The sequence below is a fragment of the Stenella coeruleoalba genome (assembly GCF_951394435.1).
Source record: "Stenella coeruleoalba genome assembly, chromosome: 7".
Taxonomy (NCBI): domain Eukaryota; kingdom Metazoa; phylum Chordata; class Mammalia; order Artiodactyla; family Delphinidae; genus Stenella; species Stenella coeruleoalba.
Genome location: NC_137153.1, coordinates 47,425,845 through 47,450,329, shown reverse-complemented (window position 1 = coordinate 47,450,329; position 24,485 = coordinate 47,425,845). Strand labels below are relative to the sequence as shown.

At 40.0% G+C, this 24,485-nt stretch overlaps 1 protein-coding gene and 1 pseudogene across 7 annotated transcripts in view; one reads left to right on the top strand and one right to left on the bottom strand.

The window, feature by feature from the left end:
- The window catches only part of LINGO2 (leucine rich repeat and Ig domain containing 2), a 1,187,073-nt gene that overhangs the window by 83,431 nt on the left and 1,079,157 nt on the right, over window positions 1–24,485 (bottom strand). The window lies entirely within an intron of this gene.
- Window positions 14,746–17,806, top strand: LOC307188884 (protein disulfide-isomerase A3-like; annotated as a pseudogene). Its single transcript has 2 exons — window positions 14,746–14,774; window positions 16,634–17,806. The product of its transcript is annotated as a protein disulfide-isomerase A3-like (transcript).

The following is a 24,485-nucleotide window of genomic DNA, read 5'->3' as shown; positions in this document are numbered from 1 at the left end:
CGTATTTGTTAAGAGTTAGGAGGGTCTATATGAATGTAAAAGCTTATCATTATTGGCTTTTATATATCCTCTTGCTTTGAATTCCTTATTATTTAAATGGAATGGAAACAGCAAAACTACACAACACGTGCATATACAATACTAATACTGACTCATCAGGTAGTTGATCCAATGTGGTCATTCAATATCTGTCCTTCAATGTTGAAAATTATTGTTGGAACAATGCCAAAGATAGGAATATAGTTTACTTATTTAGTAAAGTGCTTTGGCTTAGTAAAGTGCTAAGGCTTCTTAGGAAGCCTCTCTGCTGAATGTCAGGAAAGAGTTAAAGAATTTAAATGAGCCCCAAAGGGATTTTCTATTGGGGAGGAAACAATTATAAGAGAAGCCAAAGCATCACGTATTAAACAAGACTGTCTTGTTTTGTAGGCAAAAAGGGAAGTTTTTGAAAGGGAAAACAGACAAAGACCATGTAGAAATGACATGCTGTTCTGAGGCAGACAATCTTCTTACCAGCAATTAACTAATTAGTTATTTCTTTTTAGGAAAGCAAAAGGGTACAGAAGTGTCCCAGGTCATGGGAAAGAAGAGGAACCATTAGAACAGGCTGGACACACGTGACATTCCGGGCAGAAGTAGCTTTAGCTTGGTAGCCAGGTTCTTTATAGGGGCTCCTGGTTAGCCAAACTGTGGTTGTCAGGAAAACCACAAAGACTGAAGTTATCAATCTAGCTCTAGTAGACCTACGGCTGGGGGCAGAGTTTGTAATCGATGAAGGTAATAATCTTTTGGCAAAAAATGGTTTTCATTAGAAAAGTGTCCAAAGAAAAAGTGCTGCTTTGGGAAAGCTACGAAGAAAGACAAGTGAAGTGAGAATACGTTAACCCAAAGATTGGTGCAACCTAACCTAAACCAAGATGCCTCCTAAGTACTTAATTAGATGGAGGGAAGTGGTTCCCTTTCAGCACTGTACTGAAATAGCATGAATGGAAAAACGCAAATAGGCACGTGTGTAAGATGGAAGAGAAGTTAAGGGAAAGGCTCCTTAGCAACTTAGTTTAAAAAAGTTCAGGAGAAGGGTGAGAAACCAGAATATTTCTAGAAAGAGGAAGTGATGACTAGCTTAGTCCGGACAAGAGGTTCTAATGAAAACTTGGATCCAGAAGTTAGAAAAGTATTAATCTCTACAAATGAGGAATTGGTGTTTAAATGGGAAAGGTGTAATGCTTATTGCAAATAGTTCTGTCAGGGCCTCTGCACACATCTTGATATATCTGTGTGTAATTCGTTCATGCTGCTGCTCTGCTTATTCTAGAGGAATTCCTATTTCCAAGGTTCCAAACTCAAGCACTCCATTCAAATGGTGCTAATGCAGGAGAATGATGAGTGTGGATATAACTAAATAACTGCCTGGTCACAACTGCAGTCTTCTCAGGGTATGGAGGCAACTTTGAGTTGGGGCCCTACTTACATACACATTAGATGTGTAATAAACGGCAGCCTTCTCTGACTTAGATCTATCTTAACAGGGCTGACGGGTCTTCATGGCTCCCACCCACTGGTCTAGCTCCATCTCTTCCCATTTCTTGACTCAAACTCTATATTCCAGTAAGACTAAATTGCTTGCTATATGATAACTGTGTACGCTATTTACTTTGCCTGCAATTGATTTCTTCCAATCATTTGCCTAGTGGGTGCCTGTTCACCCTTCAACAACTCAACTAATCTTTCATCTCATTTAGGAAGTCTTCCTAGAGCTCCTGGACAATATTACCTGGTCCTTGTTTTGCATGAGCTTTGTACCTTATAGGCTTAAAAAAATTTTTTGCACTTTCTTGCTACATTTTGTTTGTTATATGCTCTTTCCCTCTGTAATCTGGGGACTCTTTAGGGTCAACAACTGTGTCTTATTCATCTTTGTGCCATGATTGCTGGCATAATGTCATAACTGTCATGGCAGGGGCTCAATGAATCACCACAGAATGAGTGAATGGATATATCAGACCCCGGGAACTCAAATATGAATCACCGAATAGGGCCACCTTCAAGTCTACCAACTTTTCATGCAATATTTGCCGTACAGCTTCTTTTAAAACTTTTACTTTTTATTGAAGAATAGTTGATTTACAATGTTGTGTTAGTTTCGGGTATACAGCAAAGTGATTCAGACACACACTCACACACACATATATATATGGACACATATATATCCTTTTTCAGATTCTCTTCCCTTATAGGTTATTACAAAATATTGAGTAGAGTTCCCTGTGCTAAACAGTAAGTCCTTGTTGGTTATCTATTTTATATATAGTAGTGTATGTATGCTAATCCCACCCTCCTAATTTATCCCTCCGCCCCCCCTTTCCCCTTTGGTAACCAGGACAACTTCTACTTTCTTTTGTGTATGGGGGGGCAGTTATTTTGTTAAGTGCCAGCTACTCTGAGTTCTTTACATGAATGAACTCATTTACAGTGTTACCACAATCTCATGAGGTTAGAATTACAAATATTCTCTTTTTAAGTGAGGAAACTGAGGCATGGCAAGGTCAAGTAACTTTCCCAAGATTAAAAACAGACTGTAGTAGCTGGACTAGGGCTGAACCATGGGGGAGGAGCTTCAGAGCTGAGCTCTTAACCACCAGGCAGCTCCACCCTAATTGTGAGATGATTGATGAGTGCAAGCTTTCCTTAGCTACTTCTGGAAAATGAGCCTGCAATTTCATTTTCTGAGATGATAAGAGGCATTTTAGCCTAAGCAACCCAACATTTATAATGAATTTAACTTGAGACCATGCCAGGACAGACATTTATCATGGTTCATTTAAGTAACTGTTCATTAAGTGATGGGGAAAAGGAAACCACTATGAGACCAGAAGGGGCCTCTAATGAGAAAAAGAGAGGGATGTGGGAAACCAAGAATATGAGCTATTGGGCACATATATTGTAGAAAATTGTAGAGATGTGCACATGCTCATATTCATAAGTTTTAAAAGCACTGCTTATAAAATCATAATACACGTAGTAGTACAGAACCCTGTTGAGGTCACAGAAAAACACTCCAACAAACAAAATCTGTTTTCAAAAAACACAGATTTTTTTTAACTTGTATTTTTCAAACACTGGGAAGGATATTCACAAACCACAGCAATATATTCAAGTTCCCATTTGTTTTCTGTATTCGCTTCTCTGAGACACCATGGTTGCTTGCTTCCCAGCATTTTCCTTTAAATCTCTTCTGAATGAACTTTCTGAATTTCCTTTTCCTGTACCACTATTCTTCATGATTCTGTGCCATGACATCCCAAAAAAGGAGACTGGCATTGAAAGAAGGCAAGGCAGGAGAAAGAGTTTAGGGCACAGCCAGAATCCTTTTAGCAGGCAAAGGGAAGAGGACTTCTATATATTAACAAGTGTTAATATATATATATTAATTATATTATATAATATGTATAATAAATATTTATATTATAAATATATAATAAATAATATATAATAAAATTATATATTATATATTATATATACATCCCCTTCGCAGAATTAGAAACCGAGTGCGAGCTGCCTGCCAGTGGGGCTGTGCCGACTGGACACTCATGATGTATAACTGTCTATATAAATGTTTCTCAAAGGCATGAGGCTGTGCCCTTAATTTCAAGAAATGAAGCGAACAACAACAACAAATCAATACATTTGACTACGTAATGTTAAAGTTTTTGAAGCTCTACATAAAAAATTTAAATTTAAAGAGACCCTCAGATTTTCATTCAGGCAAAATGCAAGAAAAAACGCATTACTGCATACGCATTCTAACTAATAATAGAGGCACAATTAAAGGTGGGGAGGGGCAGGGGAAGTGAAGTTCACCAGAGGAAATGCCTTCTAGGCTAGCTTGAAGCATGGGGTGTGTGTGTGTGTGTGTGTGTGTGTGTGTGTGTGTGTGTGTGTGTGTGTGTGTGTGTGTGTGTGTGTGTGTGTGTGTGTGTGTGTGTGTGTGTGTGTGTGTGTGTGTGTGTGTGTGTGCGCGCGCGCACCTGTGTAAAAGTATGAGTAGGACAAAATGAAGTGGGATCCCTTACGAATCCATTGAGTACATTTAAGTCTTTAGGGCCCTGTGTGTAAACAGCCTTACATCCGGGTGGACCAGCTCTTCACCGCAGAAGAGGAAGGGATAAGAATATTTGTGAGTCCATGGCGTTTGCTCTTTTTTTTTTTTTGCGATACGCGGGCCTCTCACTGTTGTGGTCTCTCCCGTTGCGGAGCACAGGCTCCGGACGCACAGGCTCAGCGGCCATGGCTCACGGGCCCAGACGCTCGGCGGCAGGTGGGATCCTCCTGGACCGGGGCACGAACCCGTGTCCCCTGCATCGGCAGGCGGACTCTCAACCACTGCGCCACCAGGGAAGCCCATAGCGTTTACTCTTTGAGGGAGTGAGGGCTAACTCAGTCACAGCAAATCTCAAATCCTGACGTCATTTGATGAGACAGAACAATTTAGTCTTTCAATAGTTTCCTAATGAAAAATTTGGTCCCTCATAGACACAAACGCCAGTGCTCTGCTCATCTGGTGTTGGGGCCCATGAGGAGGTGTATTTCTGCTGTCTTTTCTCCCAGGAAATGCCCCCCTCTGACCCACGACCTCGTGCCTTCTGCTAAAACATCTCCACGGGGTCGCAGATGTGTTCCTCTTTACACATCTGCCACACTCCCTGAAAATGTGAAGTTTATGAAAACGTATGCCAAGCCGGAGCCCATGTGCTCATCAGCATGAGATAAGGTGAGCAATTTTATTTTGGTCCTGGGAGATTTTTCAAAACCACTTTCCTCCATTCCTTGCATTTACAGTGTAAATCAAATGTTGAATGATTATCACTCCCTTCCTTACAAACTACATTGTGCCTTCTTTCCTGTTAGTTTTTGGTTGATGTTAGCAAAACAGACTGCTTCATTAAAAGTTACTTGTGGTCTTTTCAATTCCTCTCCAAAGAATTTATGCTAGTGCAGCAAAGGCAAACTACTAATAATCCGTCTTGAACATTATGGCTTCATGTTTGACTGGGAAGCCTTCACAACTGAAAATGAACCCGGATATCAGAAATGGAGAAACTGCTGAATTGGAAGTCTCCCAGTAATAGCCCAGTGTAACTTCCTTTCCATCTTTTACTGGTTTAAAGACTGCTAGAAGTCTTCTTTTTCTTTCCTTTTTTGGGGCAGGCATCTTCCCACCTCATAAGACAGACCACTCTTAATTGTTAAAACACTTTTCTTTGTTTTTTAAATGAAAAAAATTCTTTCTTCCTGATAGGTTCATGGCAGTTTCCTTCTCTACTATGACACAACGGTTTATAACCCAGCTCTTGATAATAATTCTATTGTTCTAACATTTATTTAGTCCTGCCTACCTCCAATATTGCTGCTGTTGGCTATTGCCCAGTGAGTGCCCACAATTCAATAGCTGCTTTGCCTATACTGTCTCTAAACCTTAAATAACATCCCAAGAAGTTTTATTCATCCCATTGTACTGAGAAGAAAACTGAGGCTCAGAGAGTCGAACCAACATTTCCTAAAACACACAGGTTAATTAGCAGAGCCAGAACTTTGAACACAGGGATGCCTGGCTCCAAAATTCATGTTTTTTTTTAACCCCACCACAAAATACATGCTGCTGTTTACTTGATGTACTGCCACTATGTATCAGGCACTGAGTTGGGTGCTATAGCAATAAAGGGATGTCTACAGTACATAGTGGGCTCTTGAGAAGTTATCAATTTGGCAGGAAAGACAGTCACATACTGATAGTATCTGTGGCAGGAAGACTTCGTCGAGCTAAGAATCTCATTCCCTCACTAGGTGGAATCATGCCACAGCATTGTTGGTTAACATTTCCTCCTTAGAACCCAAAGTCTATATACAATGAAATGCCAAAAAGTTACCACTGTGGACAGCTGAAAAAATATCCTCTCAAAAGAATATCCAAGACCTGCTATGTCTGAATCTAACATCTATTTCTTCATACTGCATGTCACAGTCTGGTTTCTGAGAGCTTGGAGGTAGGTGAGGCCAATATAGACTCATAGCAAAGCAGCCAGAATTCTAGACTTGAGTCCAGATCAACAACCTTCCATGAGTTCACAAGGGGTGGTAGAGGACAGTGGGATGGACAGATGGGCTGTTGTCTTAATGTTCAAGTTGTGCTGAATAACTAAACTGCCTGGAATTCCTCCTTATCTGTGTGCTTTGTGTCTGAAACCAACTCTGAACTGCCCTTCCTTGAGTATAAATAATAATGCTAATTGTACAGAGTGTGCTGGGTGTGTGTGTGTACATGTATGCAGTGTGTGCATGTGTGTGTGTGAGACTGAGAGAGAGCAAGAGAAATTGGCTAAAATGGAAGGTCACTTTAAGAAGATTTTTAAAATCCAACCCAAATGAGCATTCATATTTTTAAAAATCTCAATTTTTTTTTTAAAGTTTGACAAACTTATTGGTATTTTAGTAAAGACATTCATCTCGGTCGTTTCTCTCTCCCATCTTCTTTTTTTTAAATTGGGGTATAGCTGTTTTACAATGTTGTGTTAGTTTCTACCGTACAGCCAAGTGGAGCTCCCTGTGCTACACAGCAGGTTCTCGTTAGTTATCCATTTTACACATTAGGGTATATATGTTAATCCCAATTCATCCCACCCACCCTTCCCCCCTTGGTGTCCATACACTTGTTCTCTACATCTGTGTCTCTATTTCTGCCTTACAAACCGGTTCATCTGTACCATTTTTCTAGGTTCCACATATATGTGTTAATATACGATATCTGTTTTTCTCCTTCTGCCTTACTTCACTCTGTATGACAGTCTCTGGGTCCATCCACATCTCTACAAATGACCCAATTTCGTTCCTTTTCATGGTTGAGTAATATTCCATTATATATATTTACCACATCTTCTTTATCCATTCATCTGTTGATGGACATTTAGGTTGCTTCCATGACCTGGCTATTGTAAATGGTGCTGCAAGGAACATTGGGGTGCATGTGTCTTATTGAATTATGCTTTTCTCTGGGTATATGCCCAGCGGTGGGACTGCTGGGCCATATAGTAATTCTATTTTTAGTTCTTTAAGGAACCTCCATACTGTTCTCCATAGTGGCTGTATCAACTTACATTCCTACCAACAGTGCAAGAGGGTTCCCTTCTCTCCACACCCTCTCCAGCATTTACTGTTTGTAGATTTTCTGATGATGCCCATTCTAACTGGTGTGAGGTGATACCTCATTATAGTTTTGATTTCCATTTCTCTAGTAATTAGTGATGCTGAGCATCTTTTCATGTGCCTCTTGGCCATCTGTATGTCTTCTTTGGAGAAATGTGTATTTAGGTCTTCTGCCCATTTTTTGATTGGGCTGTTTTTTTGATATTGAGCTGCATGAGCTGTTTGTATATTTTGGAGATTAATCCTTTGTCCGTTGCTTCATTTGCAAATATTTTCTCCCATTCTGAGGGTTGTCTTTTCTTGTTTATGGTTTCCTTTGCTGTGCAAAATCTTTTAAGTTTAATTAGGTCCCATTTGTTTATTTTTGTTTTTCTTTCCATTACTCCAGTAGATGGGTCAAAAAAGATCTTGCTGTGATTTATGTCTAAAAGTGTTTTTCCTATGTTTTCCTCTAAGAGTTTTACAGTGTCCGGTCTTACATTTAGGTCTTTAATCCATTTTTTAAATTAATTTTATTTATTTTTGGCTGTGTTGGGTCTTCGTTGTTGTGTGTGGGCTTTCTCTAGTTGCAGCGAGTGGGGGCTAGTCTTCGTTGCAGTGCGTGGGCTTCTCTTTGTGGTGGCTTCTCCTGTTGCACAGCATGGGCTCTAGGCATGTGGGCTTCAGTGGTTGTGGCTCGTAGGCTCTAGAGTGCAGGCTCAGTAGCTGTGGCATTTGTTGCTCTGCAGCATGTGGGACCTTCCTGGACCAGGGCTTGAACTTGGGTCCCCTGCGTTGGCAGGGGGATTCTTAACCACTGTGCCACCAGGGAAGCCCTTTAACCCATTTTGAGTATATTTTTGTGTATGGAGTCATGGAGTGTTCTAATTTCATTCTTTTACATGTAGCTGTCCAGTTTTCCCAGCACCACTTATTGAAGAGGCTGTCTTTTCTCCATTGTATATCCTTGCCTCCTTTGTCATAGATTAGTTGACCATAGGTGTGTGGGTTTATCTCTGGGCTTTCTATCCTGTTCCATTGATCTATATTTCTGTTTTTGTGCCAGTACCGTACTGTCTTGATTATTGTAACTTTGTAGTACAGTCTGAAGTCAGGGAGTCTGATTCCTCCAGCTTTTTATTTTTCTCAAGATTGCTTTGGCTATTTGGGGTCTTTTGTGTCTCCATACAAATTTTAAGATTTTTTTTTGTTCTAGTTCTGTGAAATATGCCATTGGTAATTTGATAGGGATTGCACTGAATCTGCAGATTGCTTTGGGTAGTATAGTCATTTTGACAATATTGATTCTTCCAATTCAAGAACATGGTATATCTCTCCATTTGTTTGCATCTTCTTTGATTTCTTTCATCAGTGTCTTACAGTTTTCTGAGTATAGGTCTTTTACCTCCTTAGGTAGGTTTATTCCTAGGTATTTTATTCTTTTTGTTGCAATGGTGAATGGGATTGTTTCCCTAATTTCTCTTTCTGATCTTCCATTGTTAGTGTATAAGAATGCAAGAGATTTCTGTATATTAAGTTTGTATACTGTGACTTTACCAAATTCATTGATTAGCTCTAGTAGTTTTCTGGTGGCTTCTTTTGGATTTTCTATGTACAGTATCATGTCATCTGCAAACAGTGACAGTAAAAATCTCAATTCTGATTTACTGGAACTTACAGTGCATCAACCAGGAAAAGAGAATCACAGAAGAAAAAGATAATTTAGACTTAACCTAATAAATTATCTTATATTTGGCAGCAATGATCTGGGCTCAGAGCATTTAGACATCTGTTCAAGGCCACACAAATAGTTAGTGACAGACTATAAGTTATGAACTTTTTCCGTGCCATGGCACCTCACCCTACAACATACAAGTCTGCAGTTATAATTATTGCAATATGGAAACTTTTACAACTCCCTAATGCCTGGAGTAAGGCGTGTAAGACATAGGCGTCAACCATAAGTAAAAAGAACTGACATTTTGGAACATTCTTCTAAAACCACAAACTACTCTAGCACTATCTCCTTTACAGTAACAGAGTCAGTGAAGTACAGTAGAAAGGAAACAGGTATTACATTCAGACAGAGCTGCGTTAGAAGCTTAGCCTTGTGACTTCTTAGTTATGATTGTAGCTAATTTACCAAGCTTCTCTAAATTGTTTCCTCACTGCAAAGTGGGGAGAATAAAATGTACCTACGTACATGTTTCTAAAGGTTTAATTAAGTGTGTGAATTACCCAGCTTAGTGCTGGTACAAATGTTAGAGCCTGCCTAAGACTGGTAAAAATGGTGTATACAGGTAAGACAGAAACTGAGCATTTCATATTTCCTTTTCTTCCATTTGCTTTCAGTTCAAAACTCTGAAGCATTTCCTGATAATGGCTGTTCTTCAAAGAATGAGATCAGAAAATTCACTTCATTACTACCTTTTAATCTCCACCACATTCATCACCTATAACTTGCCCCTTGGGCTCTCCTCCACAGAAATCAACGTGCTCCTTACTGAATTGTCAACTTGCATAAAACTGTCAAGGCCAATGATACGGTTTTGGGAAAAAAAGATATGAAAAAGTCCCTGGTACACACTGGGAGTTTGATGATGAGATTTGTCTTTGACTGTAATGGGTAACTTTTTAATGACATTTTTCTGGTTTCTTTGAATTTTGTAGAGATGTTAAAGAAGGTGACATAACCAAAGGCCACCATCTTTCACCTTTGAATCCTGGAATTAGTTTGTACTGGGTATGAAAAGAAGCTATAAAATTCAAGGGATTTTTTCCCCCTACACATTAAATTTCATTGTGTTCTTTATAGAAAAATTCACATCTTTAATCTATTTTTTAGTATTTTGTCTCCATTTCAGAATCCCACCAGAATCTCAAGGTGATAATGTACTTGTTCATTCATATTCTGCAATGAACAATATCTTACATTCTTTACTGTCCCTCACTTTCTCTCCCATGTATGTTACCTTTGCGCCCTTTCCCCCTTCTTCCATTTAACAAATATTAATGATTATGTGAATGACAATTCTGAATGATATTGAGAGGGGAAGAGAGATGAATGAAATGTTACCTCCTCTCATGTCAGTGGGGCTGGAATTGCCAGATACCTGGTTCAGTAGCACAGGGAGAGGTGAGGGGAGGAAACAGTGTAAACATTTCTAAAGAAAGCAAGTTCCCTTCGGGGGTCTAATGCAACGTGACGTTAGCACATTTCATAGATCGAATAAAAACTGTGCCCGGATAGCATGCATGCTCAAACCGGGGCACCCTGCCTGGCCAAGCCCCTGGTGTTAATGAGACACTCTGCAGCACATCCTGGCTTCACCAACCAGAAAAGGAGATGCCAGTGTATGCCCTCCGGGCATTAGAAGTTGGCACTTATTTTCAAATTTCCTTCCTGCCTGGCAGAGGAAACACTTTCTCAGACACATGATAAAACTGCAGCATGGAGTGGGATAACGAGGCTCTGGCAGGGACTGTTTCAGAGAACTGCCGTGCTCGCCAGCTGCATTGACTGTGTGCCCTCAACACGCGCGCACACACACACACACACACACACACACACACACACACACATCACTCAAGATCACGGATGACCTCTTTTTACCCCACAATGAAGAAGAATTTTCATCTGACATGGCTCACCCAAGAGAAATTTGTCAAGTGCTATATAGTATGTAAGAGGAATGTGGTTGAGGGTAGGGGGCTGGGGGATTGGAGACTGGAACCAAAATCATACAAATGCATATTTGCTTAATATTATTAGAAAAAGAACTCTTCCTTGCTCAAAACTCAGGAAGCGTAGGGAATCTTATTCCATTTTAGAAAACATTTCTTTATGAAAAGTTTCAAACATATACAAAAGAATGGGAAAACGAACCCCCAAGTACCCATCACCTAGCTTCAGCAATGATCAAATGATGGCCAATTTCATTCCCTCTATCCTCCCGACCTCCACCCAAGCCTCTACAATTGATTCTACTTGTTGTCATTACATTGTGTTTGTATCAGGATTCACCTAAGGTTATTACATTGCAATTGGTTGTTGATACATATTTTAGTTTTCTTGTAATCTATAAGTTTTCCCCATCTGGTTTGAAGTAGCCTTTGAATTCTAAACTCCGGGTCCTTGTACTAGGAGGTGCAAATCTGCCTTTAAAACAACCTGTATCTAACAAACGTAAGGTAGATAGCTAGTGGGAAGCAGCCGCGTGGCACAGGGATATCGGCTCGGTGCTTTGTGCGCCTGGAGGGGTGGGATAGGGAGGGTGGGAGGGAGGGAGACGTAAGAGGGAAGAGATATGGGAACATATGTATATGTATAACTGATTCACTTTGTTATAAAGCAGAAACTAACACACCATTGTAAAGCAATTATACCCCAATAAAGATGTTAAAACAAACAAACAAACAAAAAAACAACCTGTGGCAACTTAAATGTCTAAATATGGAAGAATGGTTAAATAAACAGTGGTGTATGCATTTGGTTAACTATCGTGTACAATGTGGTTGAAAGAATGCCCTCTCTGTGAAATCTAGGGCAAGGTTTGTTTTTGAGCCTCAATGTATCTATTTGTAAAATGAGAATAAAGGATTAAATAAATTAAACCCAAGGATTAAATAAAGTACATACATCTCCAATCACAGTGCTCATTACATAACACCAGAGCATACAGGGGTGTTTTGATATCATTTTAATATATATAATACTTATAAATTTTTAATGGACATATTTTATTTCCCCCTAAAATCATGTTAGGCTGCAGCTGAGCAATGAGGTTGGTGCTTCAGGGAAGCAGAGAATGGGGACTGCCTCATACATCATGGCATCATGGGTCAGCCTTAAGTCTCACAACAGACTTTCCTAAGAGCAGTGACAATCTGAAAGCCAGGTTTGTGGAGCGACAGCAAGGGTTTCTAAATTTTAAAGTTCCCTTTCCTTCATATCAAGAGTTTGGCCTTACCAAAGTGTTCTCTGTTTGGTTTGGTTTCATTTTTTTAAGTGTAGAGAAAACACAAAATAGTATGGTATGGTAGTTGTAACCAGACAGGAAGAGGAAAGAACTGTTCTATCTGTGCTGACACAGGGGAGAGTCCAAACAAGAAGGGAGAAGAATTTGGGGAAGAAGGTGGGAAGCTCGTGTGTCTTGACTTCTCTGAGGCAGGTATTTTAAGGGTGGGGAGACTCTTGCATAAGTTGATAAAGAAAGTTGAAAGTATCTGTTGCCTTTTCTCCATTTGAAAGAATCTCACCTCAACTAAGGACGGCACCCCAGGTAATGCAGGAGAGATGGTGTAAAGCTGACTGATGAATATGGCTAGACAGGTGACCTTAAAACAGTTCTGACTCCCTCTGCGTGTGCATCCCTTCTGGGGGCCTCAATGTCTCAACTGGCTCAGGAGAGTGAATGTGGGGTTTCTGAGAAGGCCAGTGAACCAGCAGAAGCCAGGCACTGGAATAGATGGAAACACCTGAGACCTCTTCCCTCATCACCATGGTGTCACATAAGCCATTCACCTACCCACTCCACCCAACCCCCAAAAATCCCCCACCCAGATGCCATCTTGTAAAGAAGACGAGGGACAGAAATCTGAAACACTGAGCATTTTTCTGCAATAAACTCAATTGAACTTACTATTTCACAGATACAGACTGTTTAGCTGGAAAAGACTAAGCTATCATTAATTGCCAATTTTTCCAATTACCTACTAGGTCGATGAGAAAGATCGTTAGCTCCAGAAATTTAAAACTCTGTATTCTCTCTGCACATGTGAGTGTATCGTATAATCCGATGCCCTAATCTACAATGAAAAAGGAAAAAAGCAGAACGCCAAGTATGATTATAACCATGTAAAACGAAGCTTTAGAAAACGGGAGAAAAGATCGAGAGTCATTACAAATGTAATCTGAATAAATGTAAATTTGTCCAAATTACAAAATGTAAATAGTGGTTGTGTTTGGTTTGGGCAGCCTTGGGTTCTAGTCTTCTCTGTTTTATTTAATCACAATACTTTGATTTTGTATGAAAAACATATTTTGAAACTTGGAGAACTTATTACCTTAAATACATTATATTTAATAAGCAATGACTGAGCACTAACGTTTCACAAGCATTGCACTAATCACCATGGAAAATACAAAGATGGATGAGATATGCTCCCAATGCCAAAGGAATTCACAACACGGTGGAAGAAACAGATGGCTAAGTGGCAAAGGGAATTCAACATCTACTGTTTCCCAGCTATAAGAAATTTCGTTTTTCCCATCTACTCCAAACCACCTCCAGAGGACTTCAATTCACTTTGATGATGAAAACAAAAGCATGAAACCAGTATGATAATTTGCATTTACATATCTATCCTTGGAAAAAAAAATACACATATAATGAGGGTATGCCATGCCTTTACTAGTGGATACAGCTTGCTGTGCACGTATTAGAGACCTCCAACCATTTACTGGGACCACTTTATAATGAGGTTCCTTTGTTATTTCAACAATGAACTTCCCTTAGGTGTAGTACACGATTAGTATCACACTGCCTGATATAAAAGTGTACTGCATGACAAACAGTAAGAAGAGTTAAACTTCAGAGTTTTAAGAAACATTAGACTTTATCTAGGTTAGTAGTTTTCAAATTTTAGCATGCATCAGGGACCACCTGGATGGCTAGTTAAAACACAGACTGCTGCCTCATCTTAGTTTCTGATTCGTTAGTCTTGGGTGGGGTCCTCTAATTTGCATTTCTAACAACTGTGGTTTCTGGCTGATTCTACAGTCGTTGGACTTGCACTTTAAAAACCATTAATCTACATCAACTTCTTTTGCAATTTAGAAATCACTTTTCTGTAACCTTTGGTCTCTGCTCAAATAATTCAAGGAATGAGGCACTCACTAAATTGCAAGGAAGCCAGTTTCCCTGTTGGACAGGCTAATTCTATAAGAATTTACTGGAGTCAAAATATGTTTCCTTGAAACCTTTGTTCACCACATGACTATTCCTTTCTGCTCTAGACAACTCTTCAGATGTCTTCTCTTAACCAAGCTGAAAGTTCCCATCCCTCAACCATTTATTCTACATAATTCCTCTTTATCTACCACATTATCATCCCCTCCTGAAACTCCCAGTTATAAAGACCACTCTCAAAACAGGGGGCTGAGAACACAGCATTCTAGATACTGATCCACTGGTACTATCCCCTTCCATAAGCTGACGTCATATATCCATTAACAAAGAACTGGGTTTTATTATTTTGTTTCGAGCAATCATGCCACTTTAGTAGTTGATACTCCACAGAAGGTCTGAACTCTTTCACATTCTGAACAGATACTGACCTTTCTCTTCTTATCCACTTGAAATAAGAATTCTGCTTTTATTCTCGCTAAATTTCATTATCTTATTAGCTCATAATTCCAGTTTACCAAGTATAGGATGGTGGTTAAGAACAATGCCTTTGAAGTCAGACAGTCCTGGGTGCAAATCATAGCTCTACCGTTTAACAGCCATGTGGCCATAGACAAATTACGTGACCAGCATAAACCTCGGCTTCCTCACAGGCATTATGGTGATAACAGTAGCTACCTTACAGAGGTATTTCATGAGATAATATATACAAAGTGCTTAGCATAGTGTCTGGTGCATATTACATGCTTAGTAATAGTTAGCCATTACTATTTTATTAAAAGCAATCTGAAACACTAAGGTTTATGCTGTACAAAGTAAGAGCAGAAGTCTTTTACAGAAACTTACAAACCCTTATTAGAAGTTTTCAAAAAATTAAATAGACAGGTATAGTTTTTGCCTCAGTGAGACCGGAAATCATAAATCTATATGTTCACTCCAAGGATATTTACAGACTTAGCACAATTTCAATCAAAATGGCAACATGGGGCTTCCCTGGTGGCGCAGTGGTTAAGAATCCCCCTGACAATTCAGGGGACATGGGTTCGAGCCCTGGTCTGGGAAGATCCCACATGCCGCGGAGCAACAAAGCCCGTGCGGCACAACTACTGTGCCTGTGCCCTAGAGCCTGAGAGCCACAACTACTGAGCCCACGTGCCACAACTACTGAAGCCCGTGCACCTAGAGCCTGTGCTCCGCAACAAGAGAAGCCACCGCAATGAGAAGCTCATGCACCACAACGAAGAGTAGCCCTCGCTCGCTGCAACGAAGACCCAATGCAGCCAAAAATAAATAAAATAAATTTTAAAAATGGCAATATGATTTTTTAAATTGCAACAAAATTTGTATGAAAAAATATGAGAAAAGGCAAAACTCTGATAGACAATCCAAGCATGAGAAAAGAGAAAGAAATCTAGCCATATCAGACATTAAACTTATACAAAAGTATTAGAACTTAAAACTGTGGTATTGACATAAACACAGAAAGGCACACCAACAGGAAAAGGTGGAAACATTAGAAATAAACCCAAAACATATGTGGAAAGCTACGTCAGTTTTCCCAAACAGAGGGACAAAGGAGGCTTATTTAATAAGTTGCATTAAGATAAAATAGGACAATTTAGAAAACCAAAGTGTTAGAGCTACACCTTACACAATACAAGAATCCACTGGGGAAACGCAGAGGGATGGATGTGTTGCCACTACTGAATATACGCAAACTGAAAGCCTCTGTAAGTGAAAATGTTGTAAATTAAATTTTGTCCTATAAAAACAACTGATTCAGAAAAATATTGTACTGAAAATGTCAGGTAAATTAACATTTGTAATATATGAAGAGTTCATTCAAGTTCAGAAGGAAAACCTCAAAACCTAAAAATCGAATAAGCCATGACATTAACACAAACATTACATAGAGAAATATCAGTAATAAAGAAAAACAGGGGAAAAGACCATCCTTGATGGAGCCTGGAGATACCTTTAATCACCTGTTTAAGTAGCTAAGAAATTTTAAAAATGGTAGCCATTGCTGGTTAAAGTTTAAGGAAGCTGTTGTTCTCACTTATTTATAATGATCATTTCAATGGATACATTCTTTCTGGAAGGCAATATGTTAAGAATAATAAAGATGGATACACTCTGATCCAAATTTAGACTCCAGAATTTCTCCTCATGGCATAATTCAACAGAAACAAAAACCTATGCACAGAATAGCTATCTATGATTCCAAAAGACTGAAAACAAAGCATAAATGTCCAAGATTACAGGAATAGATAATAAAATCAATTCAGCAAAATATATGGTAATTAAAATATTACGAAGACTATATAGACACGTCTAAAACACCATCATTAATGAAAATAGCTCATGCATGCATTTTTCTTTTTGCCTTTTACATGCCCACAGGATGTATTTTATCCTGAGCGTAACAAAGTAAATGCGGCGGTCTGTAAAATGAAGAAAGGACTCACAGTAGAGGAGAATTATTTTAATTTTAAATCATTATTTACTTAAGCACTATTCTTGAAAAGTTTTACATTCTGTTTTAGGTGCTATGATGGGCCTAGGACTGCTGACAGAAGTGTCAGCCACCTGAAGAAGCGGGCTACACCAGCTTCAGTTCCTCTCAGGACTGAGGAAGAATCTGAAAATTCCTTACTGATAAAGATGCTTCTGTAGTGGGTTCTTTCAAAGATTTATTCAGTGAAGCTCACTCTGAGTTTCAAAAAGCAGCCAGCAACTTGAGAGATAACTACCAACTTGCACACACCAATGTTGAGTCTCTGGTGAACAAGTATGATGATGATGGAGAGGGTATCACCTTGTTTTGTCCTTCACATCTGATGAGCAAGTTTGAGGACAAGACTGTGGCATATACAGAACAGAAAATGACCAGTGGAAAGATTAAAAAAGTTTATTCAGGAAAACATTTTTGGTATCTGCCCTCACATGACAGAAGACAATAAACATTTGATACAGGGTAAGGACTGATACAGGGTAAGGACATGCTAAACGTTCCAACTCCTGGAGAAACAGAGTGATGATGGTGGCAAAGAAATTCCTGGATGCTGGGAAGAAACTCAACTTTGCTGTAGCTAGCTGCAAAGCCTTTAGCCATGAACTTTCTGATTTGGGCTTGGAAAGTGCCACTGGAGAGCCTGCTGTTGTTGCTATCAGAACCGCAAAAGCAGAGAAGCTTGTCATGCAGGAGGAATTGTCGCGTGATGGCAAGGCTCTTGAGATATTCCTGCAGGATTACTTTGATGGTAACCTGAAGAGATACCTGACGTCTGAGCCTATCCCAGAGAGCACTGATAGGCCCGTAAAGGTAGTGGTAGCAAAGAATTTTGATGAACTAGTGAATGATGAAAATAAAGACGTGCTGATTGAACTTTATGCTCCTTGGTGAGGTCACTGTAAGAATCTGGAGCCTAAGTATAAAGAACTGGGAGAGAAGCTCAGAAAAGACCCAGATATTATCACAGCCAAGATGGATGCCACAGCCAATGATGTGCCTTCTCCATATGAAGTTAGAGGTTTCCTACCATCTGCTTCTCTCCAGCCAACGAGAAGCTAAATCCAAAGAAATACGAAGGTGGCCGTGAATTAAATGATTTTATTAGCTATCTAAAGTGACAGGCCACAACACCTCCCCACCCCCGGCCCCCATAATTCAAGAAGAAAAACCCAAGAAGAAGAAGGCAGCACTGGAGGATCCCTAAAGCAGCAGCCAAATATACCACTTGCTAAAAGGACTCTTCCAGGGACTTCCCTGGTGGTCCAGTGGTAAAGAATCTGCCTTCCAATGCAGGGGATGTGGGTTCGATCCCTGGTCAGGGAACTAAGGTCCCACACGCCGCAGAGCAACCAAGTCCACGCGCCACCACTACTGAGCTCGCGTGCCTCAACTAGAGCCCACGTGCGGCAAACGGAAAGAGGCCACGCAGTCTGGAACCCACAGGCCCCAACTACAGAGCCCACGTGCCCTGGAGCCCACACACCACAACTAGAGAAGTGAAAACCCGTGTAGCCACAACTAGAGAGAAGCCCTCACACTACAATGAAGGGCCCACGCGCCACAACAGAAGATACCGCGTGCCGCCACTAAGACCCGATGCAGCCGAAACTAACTAACTAAATAAATTAAAAAAAAAAAAAAAGGACTCTTCCACCAGAGATGGGAAAACCATTGGGGAGGACTGGGACCCATATGGGATTATTACCTCTCAGGGCTGAGAGGACAGAATGGATAGAATCTGAATCCTGTTAAACTTTCTCTAAACTGTTTCTTAGCTGCACTGTTTATAAGAATACCAGAACCAGTTTATGTTTGTGGTTTTGGGCAAAATTGTTTGTGTTGGGGGCAACGTTGCGGGGGTGTGGGGGAACTGCACTGGGAACTTATCTGTCTTTTCTTTTTGTACATTTGGGAACAATGACAATACATGCGCCCCCTCTAAAAGAAAAGACAATACTGAATTCGAGCTCTGTCACACAACTTAGTTACCTCTTTCGACTGCAAATCTGTGTCTGAAAATTTGCTAAGTGTATACAAAGTCTTTATACAAGCCAGCCATGTGTAACACGGCAGCATCAGGAGCTCTGCGGTCTGTCCACCGCACTGACCCGGCAAATATTTACTGAGTTGTTACTTTGACTCTACTCTGGATATCTAACAAGGACACGATATGGTCTCAGCTCTGGTGGCCGAGTGGGAAAGACAGATGTACAGATATATAGAGTGATCATTAAATTATAATGCAGGTACAGCACTAGAGTTATACCAGGATATTTATTTTTTTATAAATTTATTTATTTATTTATTTATGGCTGCATTGGGTCTTCGTCGCTGCGCACGGGCTTTCTCTAGTTGCGGCGAGCGGGGGCTGCTCTTCGTTGCGGGTGCGCAGGCTTCCCGTTGCGGTGGCTTCTCTTGTTGCAGAGCAAGGGCCCTAGGCACGCGGGCTTCAGTAGTTGCGGCACGTGGGCTCAGTAGTTGAGGTCCACCGGCCCTTGAGCGTGCGGGCTTCAGTAGTTGTGGCGCGGGCTCTAGAGCTCAGGCTCAGTAGTTGTGGCTCACGGGCTCTAGAGCGCAGGCTCAGTAGTTGTGGTGCACGGGTTTAGTTGCTCCGTGGCATGTGGGATCTTCCCAGACCAGGGATTGAACCCGTGTCCCCTGTACTGGCAGGAGGATTCTTAAACACTGCGCCACCAGGGAAGTCCCCCAGGATATTTTACCTAATACCTAATTTTACCTTGTACCTAATCCAGCACAAGATGTAATAAAAGATACCAGCTCTGAGCTCTACAATGCGACAAGAATAAACGGCTGGGGGAAAGGTGTTACATGCAGGGAGTAGGCATGAAGGTAAGAAATAGCATGGTGAGTAGAGACCACCTCGGCAGGGTGGAAAGGCAAGGCCTTCAGGTTCGTGTTTAAGTCCTGCTTCTACCACTTATTAGCTGGGTAATGCAAATCATTTCCTCATCTCTAAAATGCAAATAATTCCACCTACCTCACAAACTGACATAAGGATTAGAGGAGATGGTGTATGTAAAGGAAGCACTAACGTGCCTGACATGTAGCTGGCCCTCAACAAATGAAATGCTGTTTCAAGGGTTTCAGCGGTAACTGGAACAAAAGGTACAAGGCAGGATGAGATACGAAGTAGGAGGCAATCAGATCATAGAGGGCTTCTTTAACAGGCTAAAGAGCCTGGACCCCATACCATAAATCACTGATGCCTTTGAAGGGTTTTAATCAGGAAAACAATATAGTCAGGTTTGCTTTTTAAATGGGTCAGTCTCAAAACTGGCTAGAAGTTGGATTTGATGGGGCTGAGACTAGCAGTAAGAAGGACTGTTAGTGGGTTGCTCTAATGGTTCCGGAGAGGATGCTGAAGGCCTAATATAGGAATGCAAATGAAGGAAAGGTTGGAGGAATATTCCGCAGGTATAACAGGTAGGGCTTTGTGATTACTTAGAGATGGGAGGAAAAGGAGAGGAAAGTGAGGCGTCAAGTTCATTAACTAGTTTCCCGGTATGGGTGGTTGGTGAATGGTAGTACAGCAACTAAAATTAGAAATGAAAAGAAGGAACAGGTTGGGGGACGATGATGAATTATTAGGTACCCACATGTGGCACGCACTGCTGGGTTCTGAGGTTACAAAGACGAATAAGACACGGCCCCTCTCTGTAAGAAGCTCACAGGCTGGTAGGAAAGACATAAAAATGAAGATGAATAAAATACAGATTGTTTGTATAAAGTCACCTATCTGGATTCTTAATAAAAACCATTAAATATCTAATCGTGAGGAAATAATCAGACAAATCCCAATTAGGAGATATTCTGCAAAGACAATCTGACTCTTCACAAGTAATATTGTGAAAGATTTTTAGAAAGTGAGTTCAATGTTGAAGGACAATAAATATGCATGACAACTAAATGCCAGGTATGATCACTGGTTGCATACTAATAAGAAGAGTTCAAAGGACATTAATATGATAACTGGGAAATTTTGATTATGGAACACAAAGCAAATAGTACTATCATATCACTGTTAAATGTCTTAGGTATACTAATGCTATTGTGGTTATGTAGAACAGAGTACTAGGTATGCAGACATAGATGTTGAGATAGTTAAATAGTTAGGGTAATATGCCATGATGCCTGTAACTTATTTAGAGAGATGTACGTTATTTGTATACATGTATATTTATACATATAGATATATGAATACATGTACATTTCATATATATAGATATTATGAATATATATAGAGAGAGCACATGTGTGAATGTGGCAAAATGTTCAGATTTGGTGATTTTATATTCATTTTATTATGCTTTCTTCTTTCAACTAAAATCACCAAATTTGGACATTTGTATACTATCATATCAGTAACAAGTGTAGGAGAAATATAAGAAGATGAAACAAAGTTTTTTAGTTAAACCCTTCCTCCAAGATTTTCTCCACGGTTCTATTTTCCTACCCATGATACTCTATGAAAACCTTTACTTTGCAAGAGTTCTGGCTTTGACAGTTAGGTGAGCCACATTCCAGGGTATCATGGAAACAGACACCATTGATGTCATAACTCTGCACAATCAACCAGTGTAGCTTTCGTTTTCTCCAATGGGAAGACTGTGCCCATGAGAAAGGATATACTCAGACACATTACTGGGACAGTTTCATAAGACATGTGACAAATCCTCAGTCTCCTGCAGAAAATTTAATCCACTTTCAAAATGTCACTCGACAGCATTCTACATCCTGAAGTCTTGTCTACTGAGTAGATTTTTCCTGTCTCTCATTAATTCTGGAAACAATCCTAGCAAGTTCCATTTACTGAATACGCCTACGCACCAAGTACTGTGGCTGGTATTTTGCATATATGATATTCATTTATCCAAAATGTATTTATTAAGTCAATACTATGGGCCAGTCACTATTCTAGGCACTGGAGACATAGCCCTGAACAAAACAGATATAAACTTCTGCCTCTTGGAGCTGAATACATCTCAAAGATCTCATTCAAACATCATTAATGATTTCATTTAATCTTCACAATAAATCTGAAAGGGAGCTTTGGTAAGATTTCAAACCTTGCCGAATGTTATAGTTGAATTCCAACTATACTCTTTCAAATTCCAAGGTACCATTTTTCTTCTATGTCATCCTTCTTTCCAATAACTCAGCATCACTGGAATTTGAAGAACTTGCAAGGTGATGTAGTTAAACAAAGATCTGATCAAGAAGAAAGATATACTTTTCACAGAACCCAAGTTAATAAAAAATAGGATACACAGTCCATCTAAAATTATGCAAGAGAGTCTGGGGGACAAAGTTTGCACAGCAAAGTGTTGGAATTTCTTGTATCTAACAGTAAGTATATAATATTCAAAATCACAGTTGCCCTGGGCACTGCAGGCATTCCCTCAAATTCCGTGTGTCCTCTCTCTCATTATACAGTTAGGGTTGTCTCTTGCACTGTGCTCTCTGAGCTCCTATCACTTTGATATGCTAAGCAGCTTTGCATCAGCAGGGGTGAATTGGGCCCAGCCAGTGTTCCCGATTTAAATTTTAATTCATTAAAGAAGCATGCAGTTCTCTGTAGTGAACTGAGCAATAAAAGTATGAATTCTGAAAAAGACAGCCCCAGTTTATTCCTTTGGCAACTTGATCTTTGACAAAGTTGGAAAGTGGTGAAAGTTTGAGAGCTGCTTAATAATGAAAGTGACGATAATCATGGAGAATGGAAATGTAAAGTCCTAATGCCAGCAATTAGAAGTAATGACTAGTTTATTAGGCTATCATTTGAGCAAAGTTATTTCCACTTCAACACAAAGCACATTGGTCACATCTCATGCATAGGAGTCAGTATCCACTGTAGGGAATTTGGGGGCTTCCAAGAAGAGCTTAGTTCTGGGACCTCTGGTTCTCACTGTTAAGCACATCAATTCCCAAGATACTCCAGGACTGGCTTTAATACCATCTGTCAGAGAGAGCGTGATACAGCCCAGGAAGTCCTTTACCAATCACAATAGCAGACACCTAATTTTATGTGAACCTATGGCATGCATCATCAAGGATGGGACTGAGAAATTAGAGCTCTTTTCAGCCTAAGCTATTCACTCCCAACCTTTCTGACAGGAAGGGCCTTACAATTACAGATAATGAACTAAAGCCCAAGGAGGCCAAGATAAATGGGAGAGAAGTGACATCTATTAGTTCTCAAATGCATGAAATCTGGCATGAAAGGGTTTCCTCAGAGGAAAACACCAATTATATGACGATTTTAATGTGAAAGTGATCTGTGCTTGCAAGAGCTAGATAATTGATACCACAGTTTACTTGTTGTACATGTGCATAAATAAACATCTGTATTCATATAAATTCAACAGATATTTATTAAGCATCTACTACATGCTTGGCAGTATGTAGAAAATGGGGATGAAATGGTAACTATTACAGGTATGCTTCCTGTTCTCATGAAACGTATAGTCCAGAGAGGAATACAGAGCAATACATAAGCAAGACTATGTGACAAGGCCTAGAGAGACGAAATGTAAGGTGTAATGGGAGTCACAGGGAGGCTTCCTAACTCGATGTGGAGTCAGGAAAGATTTAGCAGAGCAAATGGTATCTATACTAAGGCCAAGAGAAGGGACAGGAATTAGATGAGAGGGAGGGGGAGAGAGTGGATCCGGCAGTAGCAACACTATAGGCAAAGAGAAGGTGAAAAACTCTGGGAGGATTGCTGGAAGTTGAGTACGGCTGGATCTCAGGGTGCAAGGAGAGCTCAAAACGGATAAAACTGGAACACTAAGGAGAAACAAGGTGATAAATGATGGCCGAGCAAACACTGGCTTTTGTGAGCATATCTTTTCTAAAGAATTTTAATTGTATACAGTTTAATATATATTTATATATCTGTATTTATATCAAAATTAATAGCATAGAAACCAAATCTGGTCCAACTTTTAAAGAAGTACTAATCCCAACTTCAAAGAGTCTAAAGCCTCACCTGATGGTGTTAAGTTCTGAGTTCTTTCTGGAGATAACATAGTTTGCTTCAGTTCTGGCAATATTTACCATCAAGGTATTGTGGCCAGGGTCAGGGGTTGCCAACGATTAGACTAGTGGTTGTTAACGCTGGCTGTAAATTAGGATCACCTGGAGAATTTAAACATAAACTGCTGGGTCTCATCCAGGTCTCACCCTGAGATTTTGAATTAATAGGTCTCTATTAGGATTGGATATTGGTATTTTTAAAGAACAGAGATGTAAATGCCAAAGGCAGGAAAGAATCTGAGCTACTCTCGACTTTCAGAACTGATAATATCTTCTCAGCTAGACCATGGGCTGCTTGCAACTGGGGACTATGGTTCCTGATTTTTTGTTATTATAATTATTGTAACTGTTATTATTTTTTCAACAGCTAGCTGCAGAACAAATATTCAATAAAATATAAACAACTATTGATGAACAATAGCCATGGGGGAGAAAGGAAGGGCAAGTACTATACAGTCTGTGTTTAGTATCAGTTACCAGTTGATGAGGGTCTACTCTAGGTCCTTCTGTAACTCCAGCACTTAGCACAAGATGTGTCACAATGTAGGTGCTTAATAAATATATATGGAATGGATAAGTTAATTTCTGTCTCAAGGATGAGGAAAATGAAGCTCAAAGCTGCTTATTTGGGGGTCAAATAATCACATCCTTCAAGACAAAGCTGATCACACTCAACTGACTCTTTCTATCACACCATGTTCATGAGATTTATCCAGGGCACTCTATGGGCGACAACCCTCTTAGATATCTTGCCTTTCAGAGTCATGGGGAATGTCTGACCCATTTGCCTCTTTGCTGAAAACTTTATCCCCTCTACTAGCCAATGG